Source organism: Atractosteus spatula, chromosome 14 (assembly GCF_055471065.1).
Source record: "Atractosteus spatula isolate fAtrSpa1 chromosome 14, fAtrSpa1.hap1, whole genome shotgun sequence".
NCBI classification, from domain to species: Eukaryota; Metazoa; Chordata; class Actinopteri; order Semionotiformes; family Lepisosteidae; genus Atractosteus; species Atractosteus spatula.
The window spans coordinates 32,439,398-32,458,039 of NC_142719.1; positions in this window are offsets into that span (position 1 = coordinate 32,439,398).

Consider the following 18,642-nt stretch of genomic DNA (forward strand, 5'->3'; position numbering starts at 1 on the left):
AGTTCCAGGAATTCAAGGTAATGTACACACATGAGTAGAGAAGAGGAAGAGCATACCATTTTAAGGAGCGCAATCTCTGATTGGGCTGGTGTAAGCGGTGGTTTCACAGGAATACATTTTAGACTGCTTTATCTACTGTACGTCAGATTTTTAGATTCTGATATAGCTAGCAAACTGCATTTTCAGTTAACACTAAAGTTTGGCAAACGTGAAATCAAGGCAATGGCAGAATCATAGTCAATTAAATATTACATTGGTACAGTAAGTGCAAATGCATTTACATTACATTAGTAAGACCTTGTTCAGAATATCATATCTGGCTTTGGTCATCATATCATTAAAAGGATATTAAATGAGTAAAAAAAATTCTCAGAAGTGTAAAAACTATCCGTGGTCTCAAGGAAGTTGCCAGATACAGGCAGCATAGATGCTAAATCTCTCTATTGTAGAACAAATACATAAAAATGGAATAAGCTTCTCAGTTAGGCTCAGGGTTGAGGCCCACATTCTGGGCAATTAAGAACTACCTGAACAAAATTTTAGATTCACTTTTCTGCTAAACTACCTAGCAAGCAAGTTGGGCTGTATGGCTCACTATTGACTGCGGCTGTTAACCATTTTCCATCCCTTAATTGGAAGTGCAAATTTACATTCAGGTGCTTATACAGTTTGGATGTACTGTATTCACGGTTCATTCATGAAACTTCTCTAGTTTCATAGTTTTTTTAACTGAAATCTAAAAACACAACACACACATTCAACTTTCTAGCCTTAAGCAAATCATGGTCATCACAAGAAAAAATAATCAAAGAGTTCAAAGGGGCTGTTTCTTACAAAAAAACAGTGGCATTGCGTCTAAAGAGCATAATTCTATTAACCTAATGAAAATGAAGGTTGTGTTTCACTCCCTATTCACTTAGTTTTACATATTTTAATGTTACATAGGGAAATACTATACTTTTAAACATAAAAGGATACATGTGTTTTGATACTTATGAATAGTGCCAAGTTGCAATATTTTGTATTTCATTCTTTACCCTTTGGCCTCAGCCTTCACATTTTCATACCTTTTGGCCTTTGTCATATAATATAATATTTGTCTTTTGGGCTGCATGGCAGTGAGTGCTATAGCCAAATTATTTAATAACTCCTTACACTTATGTAGCACTTTTCTGGACACTCCACTCAAAGTGCTTTCCAGGTAATGAGGACTCCCCTCCACCACCACCAGTGTGCAGCACCACCTGGATGATGTGACAGCAGCCATACTGAACCAGGATGTTCATCACACACCAGCTATCAGTAGGGAGGAAAACAGAGTGATGAAGCTAATTCATATATGGGGATTATTAGGAGGCCAATGGGAATGGGATTGGTAAAGGCCAGTGGGTAATTTGGCCAGGATACCAAGATAACACCCCTACTCTTTTCGAGAGACGCCCTGGGATTTTTAATGACCACAGAGTCAGGACCTCAGTTTTACGTCTGATCCGAAGAATGGCACCTTTTTACACTGTAGTGTCCCCGTCACTATTCTGGGGCATTAGGACCCAGACAGACCACAGGGTGAGCGCACCCTAATGGTCCCTGTAATACCTCTTCCAGCAGCAACCTTAGTTTTTCCTAGGAGGTCTCCTATCCAGGTATTGACCAGGCTCTCAGATGCTTAGCTTCAGTGGGCTGCTGCCAGATGTGAGCTGCAGGTTGCTGGCTGTGATATGGTTGCTGGCTAGTTATCAAGAGTTCTGTCTTTATAGCTTATTGAGGGATGACAATAATTTACATTCCCGTAGTTGTCCATGTTTTACAGGAAGAGATGAGGTACTGCCACTCATTGAGCAGCACAGTTTAAATCTGCACATTAAAGTTAAAAAAAAATAACTCACTGGATTCTGCTATATTAGCATGGTTAAACACATCAGTCTTTGAGGTACATAGATAGCAATTGAAAGGCTGGAGATAATGCTACCAAGGCTGCGGTCTCTGTGTTACACTAAGCATGCAAATGCTCTGCTTTCATTGTCTGGAATTTCATCTTTTGAAGCTCAGTGGGTGCGAAACTTGCTAATTAGATTTTTTTTTTATTTTACACCTTGCTGACAATTTAATTTCAAAGTTCTTTTGATAGCCTAATAAAAGACAGTAACTATTTAGCCTAATGGTATTACACCAATTTTTTAAAATGAAAGTACTCAAATTAAGTACTTTAAACTGATGCAGTTTTTCTTCTCCAATTTGCACTTAGTAGAGAGTAGCAGGAAACTGTTGTTTTAGGATGTTCCATTTATTTCATTTAAAGCATTTAACAGAGATCTAAACATATTACCTCAGCAGGGTATGAGTCTGTGCAGATACTAGGATTACCTTGTTTGTAAAGTATTTTGTCAAAATAAGAATTTATGTTGCTCATATAACCCCTGGACAATAGGAGATATAAAAAGTGAAATAGCTACAGTCACAAAGGGCAGCTAAGCAGAATGTTAAAACACAAAACCCCAGTCATGTACATATTTAAAGTTCAAGAAAATTGTTGGCTAACTGCTGATACAAGTTACATAATAAAATATGTCATTTCTTGAAGGCTCTGTAAATAAAGTGCATTGTAACTAGAGGCAGAATATCGAAGCCAAACAAAACAGCTGTCATCTGTTTCGATAAAACAGCTAAAAAACATGCCTCATTTCTTAATATCTTATATAACTTGTCAGTGCTTACATTTGCATTGAGCTGCTGACACCTCTGAATTTTAACATAAGTCCTGAACAATTCAGCTTTAAACCTCCACTTGGGGAAAAATGAATACTGATGAGGTCCTTTTGGAATCTTTTTTTCAAAGGAGTAGAAAGAAAAGAGCACAGCTCTGACTTGATTCAACATAATAAATAGCCTTCTGTTTCTTGTTCAGAAATTCCTAATAGTCTTTCTCAAATGCATGAAACATCCTACATGGTGGAATATATCGTTCTATGGAATAATGCTCAATTATAACTGACATTTTCTTAAGATGTTCAACTTTTGTGTTGTTGGTTTATACAGTACATTTTACCCCCACACTTTGTCACAAAGGACTCAGAATGAGCTTATTAAGGTGAAGAAGAAGGTGTCACACAGTAGCTGACAAGATGATACGTCAGTCGGTTATTTTTCAAGGGATGGTGAATTAAAACTCTTATAATTGAATATAAAGAATATTGCCTGTACATTATTGTTCATTTTTTCATCTGTCTGAGTTGGAAAACTCTTTGCACATGTATCAGTCACAAGCTTTCCTCTGGCGTGTCTCTAATTATGGTTCAGCCTGTGAATGGGACAAATTCTTACCCTGCTAACGTGAAACAAGTAGGACTACTTTTCACTGTTTACTGAGCCTTGGATGTCCATTTACAGTAAAACACTGTGGAAAATCATGGGCATTTTGAACTCTGTGGATACCATTGATCTACCATTGATCTGATGTCTTTGTGTCTCAGAACCTCTTTCTTTTTAAATGAATATATTTCTCATTACCTGAAATGTATTTCCTTTTATTGCATTTTTCTGCATGGCACTGTTTTCTCTCATCTCCAATCTCTCATGTGGTATCTACATTGCCCTGTATATTTAACATCTTTCAAGTTTTTGTTATTGATCTCTCTCTCTATACTGCATATATAATTTCCCCTCCCTCAATAAAAGCACATTTCTCTACACTGATCTTACATTTTGAATGTAGAAAAGAACAGCATTGGATGAAGAAGCAGCCACAGATTCCCTTTCCATGTAATTGACAGGTGAGACTGATTTTACAGGAATATAATTTCATTTCCAGGGCTTCAGTGGTAGAAGAGAGTCACAGTGTGCCAGTGCAATTTCAGACTTATTTATCAGCGTTGCTTGCTCCTCTGTTTTGATATGTCATGCACAATCCTGCACCAAACTGACATACAGTATGAGGATCAACGTTTATTGCTCATTTTTTTACAGTTTGCACTTTGTCACCAAAGATTTCATAGTGAATTAACTGACTGTCATTTCTAAATATTGGGATTAACAGTTTAATATTTTTTTCCTTCTATTAAAGATCTTAGGAACAAGTCTGAAAGGGTTTATTGTATTCCAGTCATGACCCCATTCAGTTAAGCATGACTGTATCTCTGCATAAGCTTTGTCAACAGGGGGAAATCGCCTTTGATACCAAAACCAAATTTTGATATTACAGTAAGAAGAGGGGATACAGATCTTAAAATTCACTGGTACATACAGTACCCTTCTTGACAATTTTAAGGGTGACTGACAAAATAGGCTTGTTTGTAAGGTAGATGGTATTATCACCTCCCTTTACTATTACTGTACCTCTGTTCTTATGAACTTTGTTTAGTCTTCCATAGTTTGACTTTGACTCTTGTTTATGCCCTCAGACTAAAGTAGGTATTGGAACAAATGAATAGGTTTCTCATTTCCCATTATTAGTGTTTTTTTCTTTTATTGAGGAATTTAAAAAGCCACATTTATTTACAATGTGGTGTATTTGCAAATGTTTTTTTTTCTATATGCAGAGATGCTCACAGGTGCAATTGTGGATTTAAACACTAGACAGTATACAACACAGGAAGATTTGTCTTCATCAGTGCATAGTATTGGCTCATCTCAAAACGGGGATCCCTGTGGGGATCTGCCAATTACATCACCGCAATTTGTACATTGACCCCTCATCTGTGCTCTCTGTTTTCTATCCATTAGCCAGTTATCAGTCCGAATCCATATTTCCTTTGATGCCTGCTGCCTGCAGTTTGAGAATTAATCTTTTATAAGGATCCGTATGAGAACATAAATGTTGTGATAAATCCAAATATAACTATACATATAAATATAACATAATTGTATGCTTTATTTGTACCCATTACTGGTTTTGTTTGTTCAAAGCTTGTTCATTTTAGCACATTAGTTAAGCAAGACCTACCTTCTCTCAATTCATTCTGATGATTATCCAGCATACTATTGCCATACTAATGAAGGTCTAGTATAGTTCCAGTTCTCATTTCCATAACCTTACATGCAGTAGAAGTAAGATTAATTGGTATTTTATTACTTGGCGCAGTGTTTTTTTATGAATGATTGCAACTTTAGCAGTTTTAATGAGTGACTGTTAGAAGATGTGTGCTCGCTGTCTACAAACAGCTTTTCCTATTTCCTTAAGTACAATTCATGTCTTAAGGAAGCAAGATGAGTTGGTTGTGGATGTTTACAAAACAGAGTGCTTAAAATGGGTGTTTATTGGGTTTTTGTAACATCGTTGTAAATGTATCCCCTCATCAGCTACTGTACATAGGTATGACAATGATCTGCTACCACAATAGCCTTCAGAAATAAAAGATTCACAAATGTCATATGTCGACGTTTTGCAATATGCAATTCACTGGGAACATTCTTTCATACCACAAATCTGGTTTGCAAGATTGGAATGATGTTCCAAGTGTGCTGAAATCCTCAATTCAAGAAATCACACTTTAAGAGAAGAATATTTGTGTTTGTTTTACTAAGATTCCATGCTTAATTGTTTCATAACTTATTTTTTGTGCGTTGAATGTTCATTAATAAGGCATGTAAGTTATGTATGACTGATGTATTAATATATACGTCAGTAGATGTATAATGATGTATAATAGAATATACCTTCAGTATTTTCTATTAATACACTATTGATAACTTCTGTATAAAGGTTTCTTAGGTACAGTACTTACTACTTTTTAACAGTGACTACCACTACATGTTATAAATTAATATCAAGGCCTATGATAGGCATTTACTAGCTCAGTAACCTACTTTTCCCCAATAAACTACAGTAGCAATACCATCATATACTGAAAATGGTATCTATTCTAAAATAATACTGAAAATAGTGTTGATCTCCTACATTAAATGATGTGCATTATAATGCTCCAAAATCTAAACCTTTTTTATGTTATCTTTTCATAACATGTTGCACACCAATATTTAACCTCTGAATATTATTTTCAGTATTTCATTAGTTGGTGTTTTTTCCCACTACAACTAAAACTCATGAGCCAAAACAGGAGGTACTGTGGGCACATATTTCAAACAAATTTGTTTTCTATTCAGTTATTATAAAGGGAGAGAGGGTTAACAGCTCTTTTCCCTTTAACTTCACAATGAATAAAGTGCAATGGCTCAATTTTATGGCAATATAATCGGAGGCTGCCTGGTCCAGTGTCTCGTAAAATACAAGCTTAACCAGCATTGACAGATCAATTTTTCCAGCTCCATCAAATCAAAATGATATTTTGAGATCTTCACCGCTCTTAAAAAATAAATGACAACTTTCATATCAGTCAAAGCAAGTTAGCACTTGACAAAAAAAACAGACAAGCAGCAAAATGACTGTCTTTGTTAATGTGTTATTTTAAATGAGTGAAGATCTGAGTGACACTTCAGAATCATTATAGTTGTTTTGGGATGTGTTGCATTGATTCTCGCTGATAGTTTTTTTTTTTTTTTTGCACGATTCAGAAGTCTGCTTTTTTTTAAAAGAGATACATAAAATCCGATGGGTTTTTCTCCTACCAGAGGTAAATTAGAGGTCATATTTTTCTCCCTCTCCTTCTCCTAAAGATCTTTCAAATTGTATCAATGTTTAAATGTCAGAATAAGTTACATGTGAGTCATTGCTTTCATTTATTCATTTTAGTTGAAGGCATAAGGGTTGGTATCTGTCAAAGATGTCAATGAAATTCTGCTGATTGAAAGGTGATTGCATTGATTATTAATTGTATTACATCATGCCTACTACCCCATTATGACGTGTTATCATCTGTGTACACACCAAACCCTGTCTTATCTTAGAGGCCTTGAAACACTTGACCTACTTTTTTTCGACACACCCCTTTCATCTGTCTGGGTTGAGAGCTCTTGGTCTTCTAACCTCCGACTTGTTTATGTGGTTGCATCAGCGGCTCCTCTTGGACGAAAGGGTCAAACCTACACAGTCCCATGCCGCATGGCATGATCATCTGAAATTTCCACTCACCCCTCTTAACTAACTGTTTAATAACTTAATAGTTGATTCTTAATTAGTTGTAAAGTGGAAGTGATAAGTAATAGGTTTATTACTCTTTGAAAAGAGAAGAAAGAAAACGCAACGTTTCGGCTGTGGAGCCTTGTTCAGGTGTAAGCTTGATCCTTTGCAACCTACGCATGCTGACGCAGCTCCAGTACCCACCTGAACTAAGTAGAAGTGATTACACATTCAGATTGTAACAATAAGATCAAAGCCGTTCACAATACTTTGAATACAATCTTTTTTATAGACTGTTAATAAAGTAGTGATGGTACTAACGGTAATTGAGACCTACAGTAACTCTAACCTAATGGCATTTAAGGATGTTTTGACATTTTTCATAACTGTATACAAGTATTATTGTATGCTAGATTAAGGTTAGGCTAAGGGTTGGGTTATGGTTAATGTCATCATTGCTGTGTATCTATGGATGCTTTATTAACATTAAGCAGAACCTTCATTTTCTGTAAATTGGCCATTATTAGAATATCAATTTAAACCCTTGATTATACAGTTTAATTTCTGATGCATGACTGTTTTTGCATCCCCAACACCTAACAAAAATAGGTATATGAAAGGCAGATATATTGAAAGGCATTAAAAACACTACAAACACTATCCATTCCAATTATTTGCGTTTCTCATGCCATTCACTATAATTGCATTTTCCTGCATAATTCCAATCTTACTTGTACCATAAGGTAACTGGACAGTTGTAAAAAAATATATTTTAACTTTTTTTTTCATTTTCCACAAATTACTTCATCTGTGCTGGAGTTTAATCATTCCTTCCTGTCATATTATCCGAGATGTATATGCCAGCATTGACAGATGTTTCTTGAAAGCACTACACTTTGAAGTATTACTTTTCAATAAAGCAGACACAAAATCAGAAAGCTCATTAATAAATGTTTATGAATAACCACTGGGTCTTTAAATGTAATTATTCTATGCTTCTCTTATCTTTTCAACCACCTTTCCATTTGGAAGATTTAAACCTCAAATCCTAAATTCAAACAGTCTTATATCTAGTCTGCAGGAGGACCGCATAAATAGCGTGCTGATCCTCACCGATTCATAAAAATATAAGCTCAAATAAAGATTAATATCAAGAATATTTTCCCATTTTTGTCAAAATTTAAACCATTTCGGATATGCTTATGGTAAAGTCTCTGTGATGGTATAAACATCTCCTGGTACCTTCCTTATGCACAATAAGAGCACAACTTACTCTTTGAATTTATGAACATGCACATCTTTACCCTCCAAAGTGAAACAGCCTTATTAATAACGGAGTTAAACCCAGAACTTGTCAAGGCAATACAAATAATAAAACATAATCTACTTCTTAAAGCTTTCTGCATCTTTCAATGTCTTTAATGTATAATTCATGTTAATGAAATACTACAACAAGGACAAAGACTTATCATTCACTACTGAATAAACCAGCAGAAGCTAAACCATTTTTGTTTCATTGTTTCAGCAAACTAGGGTATCCTACAGTAAATGCTATTCATATCAACATGTAAAGCAATGGAGGTCATTTAAACACTCACTGTGCAGTCCTGAAAGTAACTCAACCAAACTGGCATCAAGTATAACTTTAGACTCATTGTACAGTAGATAAGAGACTGGGTCACTGATGTGGTAATGATACAGAAGAACATTAAAAACACTGATGCGGCATAGGTTTTACAGAGACTGCAGTGATCATACAGTACAAATAAATTACCTGCCATTCTCTAGAGCTGGATTGTAGAAACCTTCAAAAGACTGACTTGATGGTTTGTGGAAATTAATCATTGTGAGGCCATAAATACGTAGGAGGAGCAAAATGATGGCCTCTCTTTTGGAAACTTTTATTATGTCCTTGTGTACCTTTCAAAATTCTATTTAAATCAAATTTAGTAGGTGGGATTTTGCAGTAGTCACTGCATTCTATCTTGGATTTACAAGCTCAAAATACATTCTGACACAGAAGCTTAATGCGCTTTTGTATTATCCCTTCCAGTTAGCACCCCAACCAGAATTGTGCAATTTTCCTCAGTCAAAATGGATTTAGTTTTTGGCTGGCAAGTGCATTGTGCTTGATCAAGTATGAAGTGGGTGGTGCAAAGAAGCAGTAAGATTGTATTACCAATATTATGATCTGGATAGGTGGTTCTAACCATTGGAATGCAAGAACTGATAGATCTTTCTTGAAAGCCATAGACTTTGAAGCATTGCCTAAGGCAATAAAGCATGTCTAAGTAATATAGAATTTTAATAGTATAGTATGGGGAATGTCATTAAATAATATAGCAGATAGTTCAGGACATGGATAAACATGTAAAAGATGAGGTAAATCATTTCAGGAATAAAATGAATTCAGATTTTTGGCAGGATCCTAAGACATCAGCAGTTTCTCTAAGGGACCGAAACATTATTCATGCAGCAGTTTCTCTAGTTTTGATTAAACTGATGCCGTTTACTCACATTTCTATGTTTAACATCAATTTTCACATCCAAGTTATTGTCTTTTCATGTCACGTACCTTCTCTCATGTCTCCCAGTGGTAAGCTTCCTCACTCCAGCCTCTGTCTTCCCCGCTCTCAGTGCCACTGTCCGTTCGCAACTCGTAACACTTCAAGGAGCCTTACCCCTTCTTTGAACTCCTTCTCCAAGCCATTATTGATTTAATTTCATGAATAATCTTCTATATGACATTCCTGATTGTTTTCTTAGGAACCCATAGCATAGTTGAGATTCCTGGTGCTTTGTACTTTTCTATTTTCCATCCATCCATTTTCTAACTGCTTAATACACTTAAGGAATGGTGGGAAGCCCATAGCCTATCTCAGCAAGCAACAGGCTCAAGGCAGGATCCACCCTGGACAGCCCATCACCGTGTTCACACAGACACACACTCTCATTCCAGGGCCAGTTTTCCCAGAATCCAATTAGCCTACCAGTATGGAGGGACTTTGTGGCACAATCCGGGCTTAACGACCACTTGGCAAATAGATCGATTGACACTGGACAGTCATTTTTTAAGTAGGGTGTTGTGTCAGGAACAAGTAAAGGCTTATTCCATGATGAAAAGAGAAGAAAAGAAACAACATTTCACTGTGGAGCCTGACACCTGAAGAAGGCTCCACAGCTGAAATGTTGTTTGTTCTCTTTTGAGCATGGAATAAACCTTTACTTGTTCCTTTGCAGTCATTAAGACTTTTTAATCCTAGAGGTTTTAAGTTAGAGTTGTGCTCATTGTAAGAATTTTATGCATTGTGGAAATGCAATTTAATTTCATTTAAAAAAAATCAGTATATCTTTGGACTGTGGGAGAAAGCAGGAGTACCTGGAATGCAAACATGAGGAGAACATAAAAACTCCCCCCAGCTAGAACCCCTGGTCTAGAACTGAACCCTGGACCCCACTCTGCAAGACAGCAATGCTAACCCCTAGGCCACTATGCTTTTTCTAATTGCAATATGATTTATTTTTCAAAATCTGCCTGACTCTCCATCCAAAATTTCGCTTAACATGCTCCTCTGTGTTGTTAGTGTTCTAAGTGATCCAAGAAGCTCATGCAGCAACATCTAGCTGGGATGAGCAGAAGAGTTAGACCATAGCTTCATGGGTGGGTGGATTGTTCCAGGCAGTAATTACATCCCTATGTTTTTATGGGTCAAAGGTGCCAGATAGTTCCATCCCATTTTTATACTTTGTCACTTCTCAGTTCAAACATAGACCTAGGATATACATTTCCTCTTACAGGGCTTTAAGGGAACTTGTTTCCTGCTGAACTAATCATTTAGTCATTTAACTAACTGGTGTTTTAATATAGATGTTAGAAATGCAGTCATAATCTGAACCTTTGTCACATCATGGGCAGTTCATAACATACCATAGATAGATTATTATTCAAATACTTTCAAAGATGGCAATCTTCATGACCTTTGGATCTGCGTAATGAGTAATTAAATATAAAATGCATATCATCACCACTTTGAAAAATTTAATTGGAGGGTGCTTTAAATAGATTTAGTACAGCATGTATTAGAAATCTATTTACATGTTTTAATTGTTAATTGACTTTGATATGAACAGTGAATAACAAGGGATGAGTAGCAAAGTACTAAAGAGTTTCTGACTGCTACTGTATATCCCAGGCCATGAAAGTGTCCACCTGGAATGAGGGTCATGTGTTTTTATAGTTCCAGTTCATATCCAGGATATTTCTCTTGTGAACTATATTTAGGAGCTTTTGGCAGATAGCAACCGCCGGTTTTGTAGAAAGTCCTTAGGAACATCCTGACTGTACACTGCAAACCACTGTAACCGGTCAAGCTCATTTGAGCTTGGGATTAATTAGTAATGACTCTGTCAGCAGTTAAACAGACACAATGAAATGCATCCTGTTTGCAATCTGAGTTTTTGCTAAAATCCCGGTGAATTGGAGGGTGCATGTATGTTAAACTGTGTCTTAAAGTGACTTAAGAAGATAAAGCCATTTGTCCCCTCTACCTTGTTAAGAGCCATCAGATAATCTAATGATCTGATGATCTTTTACGGCCATTTCTTAAAGGATCCAACAGTTTCTGCTTTAGAAAAATAGCTGAAAAGTTTGTCCTGGTTCCTGACCATCAACCACTTATCCAAAGAAGCACCACCTATTTTCAGAATTCACCCCTCTTGCTCTTAATGTCCACTTGTGTCCAATGGTTGTGATTTAGTTTTTGTTGTTGGTCCTGATGATGTCCATAACAAAAAAATATTCAATTCTTATTTTATCAGAATTTTTCCTTCTTTTTGACCAATACTGCCAGTTATATTCAGGTTGAAAGTGTTTGAAAATCCACCTTTTTTTAAAACCGATATCAATATCAGGTTCACACAAAGGAAATTGAACATAGCAGTTTTTCTTCTTAGTTGCTCAGCAATTCCAGAGTTAATCAACACATCCCACAGAAATGCTGTAATTGTAAAGAGAAAAGAATTATTTAATCCTGCTGGGTTTATGTATGCTATTATTTTGTCTTCAGAGCAGCAAACAAAATTCTCTTTGGTTTTTATGACTAGCAATTCTAACTTTTTTTCACATATTGGTAGTGGCAGTGGTAGTTATTCTCAACTGTATCAGTAGTAGACCTTTATGCTTAACTTTAAGCTTTACGAGAGGATCGTTGACATACTGAAAGCAGTTTTGAGGATTTAGAGATTTAAGATATAACAGTGGGTGATTGGTTTGCCTGTTGTCGATCAAATGTACCATGCAAATGCTTGAGAAAGAGCCAAGAGCAAAATCTGAGACTTGGATCTTATAAGTGCATACTTAACACAATGTCTCTGTAATCTGATTTGTGGTGTTATGTATTTTTGTGGTGTATTTTGAACTATAAAGTATTCTGTGCTTTTGTCAGCTAATCCTGTCTTTCTTCACACCAAAACAGAGGGATCACAATAGAATAGAATTTCCATCGATTAATTTTGTATGAAATTTATACAGACAGCTTTGTTCCAAGTAAAACATGATTTAAAAAAATATTTAATTGATATCTCCAGATCTCTGTATTTTATTTTTCATACATATTCGTACATATTTTCAAAAACATACATGCATAGTATTTTATAGTCGGTATACTGTATCTAAAAAGACTGGAAGACATGTGTCGTGAATTAATATCAACACTCTGGCACATTCTGAAAAAAAAACAGAAGTTCCAGGACTAAAATGTTTTTGATTTTCGATTTTTTTTACTGTAGCTGAAGAGTGTGTGTGTGTGGTGGGGAGGGTAGTATACATTGCTGAAGGCTCCAAAAATGGTTTGCAAGAAATTAGGAACCTCAAATAATTTTATTTTTTGCAGGGGTCAGTTACTTTAAAAAAATGCTGCTGCTTCTAAACTTCGCAGTGCTCCAGCCTGTTTTTAAATGTCAGAGCTATTAGTAATAACCTGTTGTCTTAGTACTGTACTGTGAAGCAGATTCAACAAGATGCTTTTAATGTATTTGGTTTCTTAAAATCACCAGCTTCTCTGACACACAGACGTGTCATTTTTTCCTCTTTGAAAATTGTTTGACGCTCTGCACGCTCCTTTCCAGCGCGTTTCTGCTTATCCGACTTTAAAGTCCAATCCGTATGTGTGATCAAGGTTGCTAGTAGACGAGAGAAACAAAAAGCAGAAGAAAGCCTCTAATCCTTCAGTCATTCTGCCTGGTTCAACCTTCGCATACCTAGAAAAATTCATTCATTTTACTTTCATTTACGAGTGCATTTGATATTCAAAGCAGCAAAGGCAGAATTATTTGACTTCACATCTGACCCTATAAAACTGTTTTTCAGTGCAAAATGAATGCAGTTTCCTTGGGAGTCACCTTCAAGTATTTTTCATCTTCCTTTTCCCTTTTCTTTCTAAATATAAAATAAACAGGATTTATTTAATTATATTAATTTTATTAGCATCTGCAGGGGACAACATAGTATTGGCATTATTTACCATAACTGCTTTGATAAGTCAGAGATTTGAATATAAACTAAAATCACTGTCTCAGGAATCCAAGAAGATTCTATATTAAGATAAAATTTATATTATTTATATTTTAAAGGTTTTCATCTTTCTGGTATTGTGGTTATTTAGCCTTCAGTACTGTACTGTACTTCAGTAACTGTTTTTACCTGGCACCTCTTATACATAAAACTAATATAATATTTATGAATATTTCTTTGTGTAAAAGTACAGGCACAAATTGACACCATTTAGTAGAATAAAAGAATATATTGGAGACTTTGATTATTCTGTTCCTTCTTCTATTACAGCCTTCATATACAGTTCATATAAGGAACTGCTGTCCACTAAAGTACCTTCAACAGTGCAGTTATTAAATACTGCATAGCATTTTACAGCAATGTATCTCAAATGCATTTCCAAATATCTGTGTATTTTTGCTGCAGTATTTTATTACTTAGCTAAATATTTCATAGCAGATATGAATATCGTGCAAGCTGTAAATTCTTAAATATTTCTTTAAAAACGTATAGTTGACATATTTAGAAATTAAATCTGTATTTTAAGTATGGAGCGACTGACAAAAATATGATTTTAGAAGATAAACACAACAGTGAGAATTTCAGTATTGTGTATTTCTCTACAGTGTAAAATGGTTGCTGGTATTTCTTTGAATTTCCTTTGCAAGATTCAGAATTTTGTGGGATGTGACTGCATCCCATTACCCAAGCCCTCTGATAGACTACTGTAATTATTCTGAAGGACAACACACAAAAGGAAACACATAAATAGAAATCTAACTCTGGGTGATTTCTGAGCACTGTATACTTAACGTTCAGAGCTCTGGATAATGATGGGTTTTCTTCATGGCAAAGAATTTTAAATCATACTCCCCTGAGTATTCATTTTCAGTTTTAAGAATATAGCACATACAGTAACCTCTTGTTTATCAGGACAGGTAAGAAAAACAAATATTTCTATTTTCTACCATATTTAAGACCTTGATAACAGTGACTTTTGAAGAGTAACTCGGCAGAGGACGAATGAAATTAACCTTGAGAGCTGCAGTGACACAGATGTGGCCACTAGGGGGCAGTAAAACGCCAACACATTGCATGAGTCAACTTGCACGTGTCCGCTTCCCCGGTGACCCCAAATGTTACACCCCAGAGAAGAATGTAGCTGACCCTTTAAAATGTAAGAGATTTGCCACTGCGAATTTTCTGATTTTTCTAAGTGCGTGTTAATACGGATTTGTGAATTCTCTTTCCACTAGACATAAGAAAGGTTTCAAATAAGATACCATTTTGGCCAGGTCTTCCCTGTTTGGTTTCTTAAAAGACACCAGGGTAACTCCTTCATCACCATGGCTGGGCTGCTTGATCCATCTTCCCACTGCCCTTTGTGTTTTGAGAAGTGTTTCTGCATATTTCCTCTGGGCCATGTTGGGCTGCTGAGTTAGAAGCAGGCGTACTGCAGGTTTGGCTTTGTCCGTGCCTTTGCTGTTTTCGAATGCATTCCTACACCAGGTCCCCTTGCAGTCTTCCCCGTTCAAGACTAAAGCTCATACTGGAAAGCAGAGTCCGGTGTGTGTGAGTAAGTGAATAATGGGGGAATACTAAGAATGGCAAGAATCAGGCTGGAAGGCTTGATATTACTGCTGGAAATATGGCAGGGGGAAATTGGTGAGCCCTATGTAGCTTCAACGGTGAGTGTGTTGATGTTAGAAAAGGGAGTCCAAGACTGAGCAAACAGTGGAAGAGTCACCCCCCTCTACTTCCATGCGTACAACTTCCATGATAAAGGTGCATGAAAAAAGGATTCTTGTTCCATATCATTTGGTTTATCAGCACGGAGTACATATGAAATGCAAGCAGGTGACTCACGTTTTATACTGTAGCAATTTCCAATGTAACCAAAGGTCACTGATGTGAAAACATCATGCATGACAGGAATCTGGAGGACTGTCTGCTAATTTCCAAATGCTGTACGTACCATCGGTTTCAGAAATATTTTCATCTTGCCCTTGAAGATATTTTCAAAAAAAGGTTCATGCCTTGCTCATTTTCTTCCCAGACCAATTGCTTCCCAGTATTTGTGCTCTTAAAACTAAATGTCAGGTCTACCTTAAATGCCAGGCTTGCTGTTACCTTATTAAAATTAATCTTAATATGCAAGGCTTTTCATAATTATAATTTTGATAGTAGCTGCAGGAATTCTGTGATCCACGTTCTCCCTCCTACTTCTTAATACACTCTCCTAAGGACTTTTGTGAAAATGAAGGCGTTGCAAAAAAAAAACTTATGAAAACGAATGTTATAAAAGGAAAACCTTAATATACCCATTTGAAATCAATGTGATTTAAGAGTGTTTGAGCAGTCTATCATCTATTTAAATTGTAGTCTAGATGACAAATGTGCTTTTCAGCTGATACTAAAAACAAATAAATGTAAGCATTGACCATCAGAATGGAAGGAAGAGGCGTGTGAACAAGCTCAAATATTACCGCCATGCCCAACTAGTTTTCACCTTTGTTGGGTCCACTAAAAATACTGTATTAACTACAATATAATATTAATCATTAAAGCTTAATATTATAGTACTACCTTTTTGGTGATTCATTTTGGAGTGAGAAACAGATAAGAAATAACATAACACACAGAAATCTCCCTCATGTTTTTCTGTATCCTCCTCCTCCACACCAGTTGTAAGTACAATTCCATTACATCTGCCAGAGTGTGAATTCCCAGCTCAGATCACTTGGGGAAACACAGAGGACTGTCAGATAAAAGGGCAGCATTATGAAAAATAAGTTAAAAGCGAATATTTCTTTGTTCAAATTCTAATGCACTTTCTCACTAACCCGCCATGCGATGATCAGCTAAGGACTAATGGGAATAAATTGTAATGTACATTGCAGGAAATGTGAGAGTAAACTAGGTTTCTAATTAGAGTGCTCTTTTGTGGCACCCAAAACAGCATCAATTACATCCCGCCACTGCAGATCCAAACTAAACCATCATATGACAGAAGAAGAGAAAGACACAAGAAATTAAGACGTATCAGTAGCAGAATTGTGTTCTGTGGCAGTAAGACAGCACCATTCTGTGCCTCAGGACCGGGACTGCCATCCTTACAGATTGTATCATAGTAGAGGGCCCTCTGAGTACATCCTCTCGACCCTGATGATGATGCTGACCATCAAAATGTACTGGCTGCCATTTCCAACTTACTGATCTGTATAGTGGTGATCGATAGAGCTTGAAAAGTAAGAGACAGTCTGCCAGATCCAGGCCCAGTGACATCATACATGTGGTGACATCTGTCAATCGCGATCAAAGTCGAAAGTGAGGTCTGCGGAATCGTTTAGCTTGTCCACACATTTGTTGACGTTGGAGAGATGGCGGTATACATCTTTTTTTCAGCCTGTCCTAGTTCTGTTTTCTCTGCCTCCATTGCGGGCGGAAAGAATTTTCACCACTTCGTTGCTGAGTGGTGGAATCTCTTCTGAGAGAGCAAACCACTGCACTGTTCTCAGTATGACTTGTATGGCCAAGTTGAGGGGGACTCAGCGGGCTCTACCAGAACTCGAATTACTGGCTAGATCGCAGGTTCTGGTGTGAGTGTGTGACTGTACAGTATGTGCCCTGCGATACACAAAACTGTGCTGCTCCATCAAATGGGTAAACAGTGCTGGCTGGAGACCTCCATATAAATTTTAATTTAACAATGTATGCCCAGCTTCCTGAGATGTTTATACTGTCTTTGTTACTCACTATAGATTCAAGTATGATATTGAAGGCTCATGTTTTCCAGCACCATCAGCTAAGTAATAACCGAAACTCCAGAGATTGTGTCATAAAGCTTTATGGAGAAATGAAGTGAAAATGAGCTGATATATTTCTCTTAATAGCTAGTTTAAGTTGTTTTAACATAACTTGTCTAATTCAGAAGTGTCTAGTTCAGAAGCATCTAACTATTTTTATAAAAAGTTGAAAAGAAATGGTACCAAGAGACAGTTAGAGAAAATAGTTGTTAACATGTTAAATTTGAAAACTGGTGGAAAGCTTTAATTCCAGTGCAGTCTCTTCCATTTGTCTCCACTCCAAAATCATCTGTCAAGTTGCTATTATTTTTAAACAAACAAACCTTAAGGATCAGAAATGTTAGATTCATATCTGATGCAGTCTTGAGAATAATTCGGGGGCAATGGTGTTCCACTAAGAGGAGATCTCAGGTACAGTACGGAAATGAGGTAAAGTCAGTCAAATCTGTTGCTCAACTTAATTGCCCTAAATTGTACATACGCTCGAGCAATGCTCACTGAGTCTGCGTCTTACAATCAGGTGAGCTTCACAACATACATCTATGGTTAATCATGAACTTCTAAAAACCTGAACTGACTCAGAGTGTTATGACATTCTAAGGCTCTGTGGCACCCCTGCATTCAAAGTAACAGCAGTGGTGATGGAATACACATCCACCATGGATCTGTTCTTATTACAAATCAGATTGCATGTTTCTTATGAGTCATTCCCAGGAAGGAGACAGCTTTCGAAAGTCCCCTGAATACATAGGACCTCCTTGCCAACAGCAGACTAAAATGGCCTGAGAAAATAAGTCATCATCATTAATGAAAGCTTTTCTGGAGTTTTCTAAAGATTTAAACAAAAGTTATGGTGTTCTTAGGGTAAAAAAAAAAGTTTGTGGTTTAAATTATATCTCCATTTTAAAATTGAAATTTGACTGGAAAAAAATGACAAACTATCCAGATCCTAAAATTTACTTTTATCTAAGATTTTTTGCTGTGTTTGTTATGGTGTTTGACATTATCAATGGGCCGCTACCCTGCCGTTATATGGCATTGATTTTGCCTGAATATAAAACAAAGAGTTGCAGGCATGTCTTTTTCCCTGTCAGCCAGGAAACATGGTCTTCAGCATACCCTAAGAAGCTAATCCTTTGTACCCCTCATATTCATTATTGTTTACATTTCTTGTCTCCTTTCCACACAACACCAGACAGTGTGTACAGTGCAGATTGATTTTCTGTTGCTGTTTATTCTCACTTTCATGTTTGAGAAGTTTACCAACTATCTAA